The sequence below is a fragment of the Nicotiana sylvestris genome, chromosome 2 (assembly GCF_000393655.2).
Source record: "Nicotiana sylvestris chromosome 2, ASM39365v2, whole genome shotgun sequence".
Classification (NCBI taxonomy): domain Eukaryota; kingdom Viridiplantae; phylum Streptophyta; class Magnoliopsida; order Solanales; family Solanaceae; genus Nicotiana; species Nicotiana sylvestris.
The window spans coordinates 62,065,974-62,073,060 of NC_091058.1; positions in this window are offsets into that span (position 1 = coordinate 62,065,974).

Below are 7,087 nucleotides of genomic sequence, written 5' to 3' on the forward strand. Positions count from 1 at the left end.
TTTTTGGTTTTTTTTAAACAATAAAATTCTCTTCTTTTTTTTTTCAAAATTTCGGCAGAGTTTCGGTATATATAGGTTTTCAAAACAGGTAATTACCTCCCTTAGCCCTCACACTGCTATTTCTTTTCCAAACTCTTTTATTTTATTCAAAAACCGGTCAACATGCAAATCCAAAGCAAATAAATGCACAAGTAAGATGCATCAGGATGATATTTTCATTTTTTGTACACATGTCCTAGACAGACCCAACCCCTGTGTTGAGTCTCCAAAGTTAAAATGCACGTGATGCAGATAAACATTCCTACTAGGGATCCGGCATGAGGTCTTGTTATACTAGGTTAAAAACCTGGGTTTATTTGTTCTAGACCTGGCTTACCCGAGTGGACAACTCGAGCCGAGGGGGGGCTGCGTATCGGTAACCAAAAGATCATCCGGTTTTGCAACTTGTCTGAACCTTGTTCTATTTGGAATAGGACTCTAACAGAAAGAAGTCACGACCAGCGTGCACTCCTCGGGAGAGAGAAGAGAGGGGTTTCGTAGTAATTTATATACAGTTCAGATAATATCAAAGCGGTAAAAAACAACTTTTAGCACATTAGGCCCAAACATGTAAATAAGACCAGATAATAAATAAAGCCAAATATAACAACTATCCTAAGCTCGAATTCTTGAACCCTGAACCAGAGATTCTGGGTTCATTCCCTAGCAGAGTCGCCAGAGCTGTCACACCTCCCTTTTTACCTACACTCCCGTAAAGGGTGTATAAGGGAGTTTTTCCAATTAAAGGACAATCAAAACGGGATTATTTTATTTAAATTTTCAGAGTCGCCACTTGGGATAATTTATGATGTCCCAAGTCACCGGTTCAAATCCCGAATCGAGGAAAAGATTGACTCTGTATTACAGTCCGCGAACCAGAAATCCGGGTAAGGAATTCTGTTAACCCGGGAGAAGGTGTTAGGCACTCCCGAGTTCCGTGGTTCTAGCACGGTCGCTCAAATGTTATATTTGGCTTAATTATTTGATTTTAGTACATGTTTCAGCCTATGGTGCAATTTTAACTTTCTAATCGCTTTTGTTCAATTAATTTTAAGAAAAATTCAACGTTATCAAAAATACGTCTTGAACCACGTCACATAAATGCACTCATGGTCCGCAATATATTTTATCTAACATTGTTGAGATTTGGATTTGGGTCATATAAATGCGCACCCGAATTTAGGAAGGTAATATTATTAAAATAATGGGCCTAAAGCAACTACGCGCTTTTAACTTTGTGAGGGCCATGAAAATTCGACTAAATGGCACGCCTCGATTTCTAAGGATTTAGATATTTAGGATCAATTAAATGAGGGTCATGCATTTTGAGATTTTATTTGGCACGGCACACCTCAATTTATCCTTAAAGAATCGTAATTATGTCAAGCGAACGTGTACATAATCACAAGTGTTCATTATTCTTGCTAGTTATTCTTAGGAAGGCCGAGTTCTGAAAATCAATTATACAGTAAATAGGTGCAGTTAACAGTTCCTATTATGAGCCGTTTGTGACTGGTTGCATATTTCCTTAAAAAGTGCGAGAAAGATGAGCACATGTAGTTAATGCTAATAGATTACTTGTCAACTACATTTTTAGGATTCCCCTCCAAGATATGAGACATAAATCAAAAGGCACAGATGGTCAAAGTAATTGTTCTTCCACTGTTTTGCTGAATACTAAGTCATAAAATGAATGCTTGAGTGGATATTCTAACTTTTGAGTTGTGCCATCAAATGCAGATCAAATTTTGGAGAGGCACGAAAGCAGGAGCCTCGGATTAGAGGATAAAGTCTGCTGTTAAAGTTATTAATCTAATTTCTCGCAAATTTCAGCAAAAACCAAACCTTATTCTCACTTAAAACCCCAAAAAATCCGCTCATTAACAACTGTAATTTCCAGATTCCCCAAAAACTCTTTGAACTTTTATGAACAAAATAAGACAGCAACAAACCCAAACCATAATCTCGAGAAATAGAGAAATTATCAGATTCAAAGATCTAAGCTCCATAAAATGTACTAGAATTTCATGCCATAGAATAATTACACAAAAACTAATTAATACAGTCAATGGATGAACAAAAAGTGAAGAGGAGAAAAAGAGAACCTGAATTACTTTCAAATTTTCAAAGAACCTCCTGCCCGTGAAACTTAGGCCGACGAAGCTAAACACGGACAGAACGACTAGAAACCTCAACGAAACAATAGCAGTCGATTCAGCGATCGAACAACACTTCTACAACTCAAATGCCACTCGAATTTTAGAAAAAAAAGCTTAAGTAGAAGAGTGGAAGTTCGGACAGCTTTCAAATCCTCTTTTTGTCTCTCTTTTTGTCTCTCTTTTTTTTTTAAAAAAAAACTTTGTTTGAGTTTCAGATCTGACTTGATTTCCAGAAATAGTTCTAGTTGTTGGTTGGATAAAGTGAGATGTGCATGAATGAGTATCGTGTGTGTATGTGTGGTCGTGGTGGTGATGGAGCTCCACAACTATTGGTTTGGTGATTGAAAGGTGAAGGAGATGAAGTTCAGGAGTGGTCGTTTGGAGAAGACGGTCGGGGGGTGGGGTCTGCGGAGAAGATAAGGTCAGGGGGGTGGGTCTCGTGTATTTTTGCTGCGCAACTCTTGTCTATTTTTCTTCAGCCTTTTTCTTTTTTTGCTTTTTTAAGCATTAATTTATAGGTAAAGTCTAGGTTTAGGTGTATTTTTGTGTGTTTTGCACATTAGTCCCTAGGTCTTTTTTGTTAAGTCCTTAGGATCCTCTTTATTTGTTTTTTTATTCCAAAGAAGAGTCTAAAAGGGTCCCTAGGCTTAATGGACTAATCCGAATTGGGCCAAGAATTGGATTCTAAAACTCTTAAAATTATGATCCAACACCTTAATTGACTCATTTTAAAGTAAGATAAAAATACTACCCCATGCCAAAGGCTAACATGAAACTATTATATATTTTTTATTTTCAAAATTATATAAAGATAAAAATAAGTATTATTTTGTATATTTTAATTTAAATTTATGAAAGACACGTAAGTTAAAAATATATTTTTTCGTAATTTTCCATTTTTATGACGAAAATAAAGTAAAGAAGTTAAAAATAGATGAAATAGCTATATTAGGCCTAAATTAAATATTTACATGCTAAAATATAAAAAATCTTGGGGAGAGTCAAAAATCACATGTCTACAGGAAGCACTTTTTCGTGGCATTATTCACCTCCTCCAAATTGAAGTACCTCTCGGCCGGGCTATTTTCCTGAACTTCTACCGATATCTGTTTGCCTTTGTAAGTCACTACTGATTTGTTATAGTTCCATGGCACATCGGTGGGATCCGTCATGAGCTTTTGTGGCGCGACCAGTAACCACGGGCTCACTCAGTCTTGGTGGAATTATGGTCTCCCGCATCATGTAGGTCCCCTTGGGCACATATATTTGAGCTGCCCTATTTAACTCAAACCTTCTGGGAGGGCTCTACGACATCTGTTCTTTCTTACGGCCTTGAGGGACATAGAGAACGACATCCTTGGAGGGCGCTGCCCCAATTTCAACTTCCACTTTCTTTTCCGTCTTCTGAGGGGTGGTTTTGCTCTTTTTCTCCCCGTTGTCTTGTTTCACGACCACTTTTGGATTCTTTTCCACATCGGCTATAGCAATGATGGATTTCAGGGCTGGGTCAAACTCCTTATCTTCACAAATCATTCCAATAACCGGCCCGTTGTTGTGAGCCGGTAGTGGATTGTTGGTTACATTAGAAATATCTTCGTCCCTTAGCACTATTCGCTTTTGTTCTATCAGACCTTCTACAGCCCTCTTCAAGGTCCAACAATTTTCTATATCATGTCCCTCTGCCCCTGAATGATAGGCACACCGAGTGCCATGTTGGTAAGAGGGTGATTCTGGGTTTTGCCTATTCAGGGGTACAGGTTGTAGCAAACCCATTTGGACAAATTTTGGGAATAGGCTAGAATAGGACTCACCAATGGGTGTGAAGTTTGTTTTCCTTAGCAGCTCCCGAGCATCGAAGTTGTTTTGTGGAGGTCGGGGATTATAGTGAGCTTGGTAAGGAGGTTGATTTCTAGGAAGTGGAGCTCTGTTCTGGTTAAATTGTTGTTGTGGCCTGACATAGGGTTGGGCATTCATTACTATGTATGGCTAAGGAGCATAAGCTACATCTTGGTGGGGATAGTAGTGCTGCAGGATTCTTGCAGAGAAAAGAGATCTGGGTGGATGGGGTTTTCTTGCACTCGAAGTTGCCATTGATGTTTCTTCCTTTTTCTTTCGATTTGCTACTCCTCCACACCCACCCTGTATGGCTTGGGAGGTAGCCCTTATAGCAGACTGACTCAAGATTCGCCTAGTTTTCAACCCATTTTCAACCATTTCACCAATTTTGATGGCTTCGGCAAACGGCTTACCCATCACAGACATCTTGTTTTGATAATAATCGGCCTCTTGGGCTTGGAGGAAGACCGTGACCATTTCAATTTTGTCCATGGGAGGCTTTACCCTGGAGTCTTGCTCACGCCACTTGACAGCGTACTCTCAGAAGCTTTCAGAGTACTTCTTTTTTAGATTTGTCAATGAGTTTTTGTCCGAGGCAATGTCAATGTTGTATTGAAACTGCCTGAGAAAGTCTCGAACCAGGTCATCCCAGATATGCCAACGGGATATATCTTGGTCCATATACCATTCAGACGCGATGCCAACCAAACTCTCTCCGAAGTAGGCCATGAGGAGCTCTTCTTTTCCGCCCGCTCCCTGCAACTAGTTGCAATACCTTTTGAGGTGGGCAAGGGGATCCCCATGCCCGTCATATTTCTCAAACTTCAGGGCTTTGAAACCCAAGGGTAGATGTACGTGTGGGAACATGCATAGGTCAGCGTAAGATACGCTCTTTTGCCCACTCAGACCTTGTATATTCTTGAGGCTCTGCTCCATACTTCTCATTTTTCTTGTAATCTCCTCATGTTCAGGAGTTTTTGCAATTTTCTCCTGCTCTACGGTAAACTCGTACCGAGGCGGCTGAGGATAAGCACTAGTAGCAAACTAGGTTGGTTCCATTGGGAAAGATGATGCTTGAAAGGTGAAAGAGGATGGATCGAAGCTAGGCCTGGGAAAGGTAGATTGTGCCGTAGTTGAGCAAGGTGGCGCATATGTTTGAAGCTGCACATGAAGCTAACACCTGAGGGCAAGCCTCAGAAGGTGTTCCCACAAAGTTGACAGAAATGGTAGGATATCTCAGTGGGGTGTGTGGATAGCTTATGGGAATGTTGGAGGTCCCACTTGCCCTGGGAAAAATCTCGGGAAATCCAGGGATTGCACTTGGTGGTTCTTTTCCTTTTGCCCAGGCGTCCCATATTTCCATCATGCGGAGACGAAGAAATCTATTTTCCTAGGCAGCTGCCGATTCTAAAATTGGGATGCCTGATATCGGACTCTCATCCGCAATAGGAACTGTTGGCAGAGTCATTTCCGAAGACATTTCAACGCTTCCTTTCGACCTCGTGAAGTATGGATGCGAAGCTAGACTACCACAAAACCGACCACCTTACTATAAAACCTGGACTTAACAGTAGACAACAAACCGGTCAGTTTGAAGCAAATACCACATAGGTAATTGTACGTTAGGGGTGTGATGCATCTATACAATTAAATGTGTTTCTACGTGTTTCGCAACGGTTGCATGTTTTATCCCAGGTTTACTTATTTTTTCCCGATTTTCTCTTCTTTCCACTTTCCAATTTTCCACTCTTTTCTTTCCATCCCTTTTCTTGCTTTTTTTTTCTCATTTTTCTTTTGACTTTTCTTCGGCTCTCTTTTCTTTCTTTTTTGGGTTTTTCTTCTGGGTTCTTCTTTTCACATCACTCTCTTATTTGGGTTATTTACAAAAATTATGACCGGATCCAATGAGGATTGCCTACGTATCACGACTCCACGTGAATCAGATCATAACGTAGTTCAAGAAAATAAATGCGGAAAATAAAGAAATAATTTTTTGGGATTTTTTGATTTTCATTAATAAAAACTCCTAAACGTTCTATTACAAAAGACTTCAAAATACTCATTTTCTTGGAATATAAAACTACGAACAGACTCAAAATAAACCGAAATACAGACTCGATAAATGAAAAATCAGGAATACATCAAGGCCTTGACTCCTGGGGCCTATGGAATATTATGCAGTCTCGCCACGACCCTACGTGCGAGATCTCCTTGAAGCCGCTCCAAATCACTCATTATCTGGCGGATAAATGTCATCACTGCAGCAAAGAAAGTGGTTCGAGTCATGTCTTCAAATGTTTGCCATTTCATGACGATGTAGTCGGCAGTGGCTCTAACCCTCTCTCGGACAATACCCTTTTCCAGAAGCAAGCGCCCGATTTGCTGATTCCGAGCTTCTAGCACCTGAGTGTCATGCTGGCTTTGATTCTGCAATTGTTGCATATCTTCCTCCATCTGGGCCATCAAAGCATAACAATGTTCCCTATCGGCTTTAAAGTTCCTAGCCTGTTTGTCCGCCTCATTTTCAAGGGTAGTTAGCTTTCTCTTCAAATTGGTAATTGTCCCCTCATATTTTCTTTTCATTTGTTGCACAAACTGTGCCCGCCCTTCTGCATTCTTTGCCAATTGTGCCCGAACTTTTGCTAGGCTGGCCTCAGATTTTTCTAGGTCATCTTGACACTCAAGTACTTTCTTTCTCAGACTGCTTATAAGCCTTTCATCTGCTCGTCTCCTTTCTGGGTTTCTAGTAGCTACTCTCATTTTCTGGATTTGAGCTTTGAGGGCTTCGTTTTCCTGAGCTAGCTTTTTCTTTTCCCCTTCATCTGCATGCTATTGCCAAATTTGAGGTCCCTTATTTGTCCCTCTAATTTACTTATTTTGGCCCTATAGTTTTCTTCTTTTGCTAACCATCCCCACTGCTCCTGCGAGTCGTTAGTGAATTGTTGAACATGAGCTCCCTTAGCAGGTCTGCCAGGAGTCTGAAACCTTTTATCGAACCAAATAAAGTACTTGGGGTCTACCTCACCTCCAACTAGATCATGCACCATAGTCTT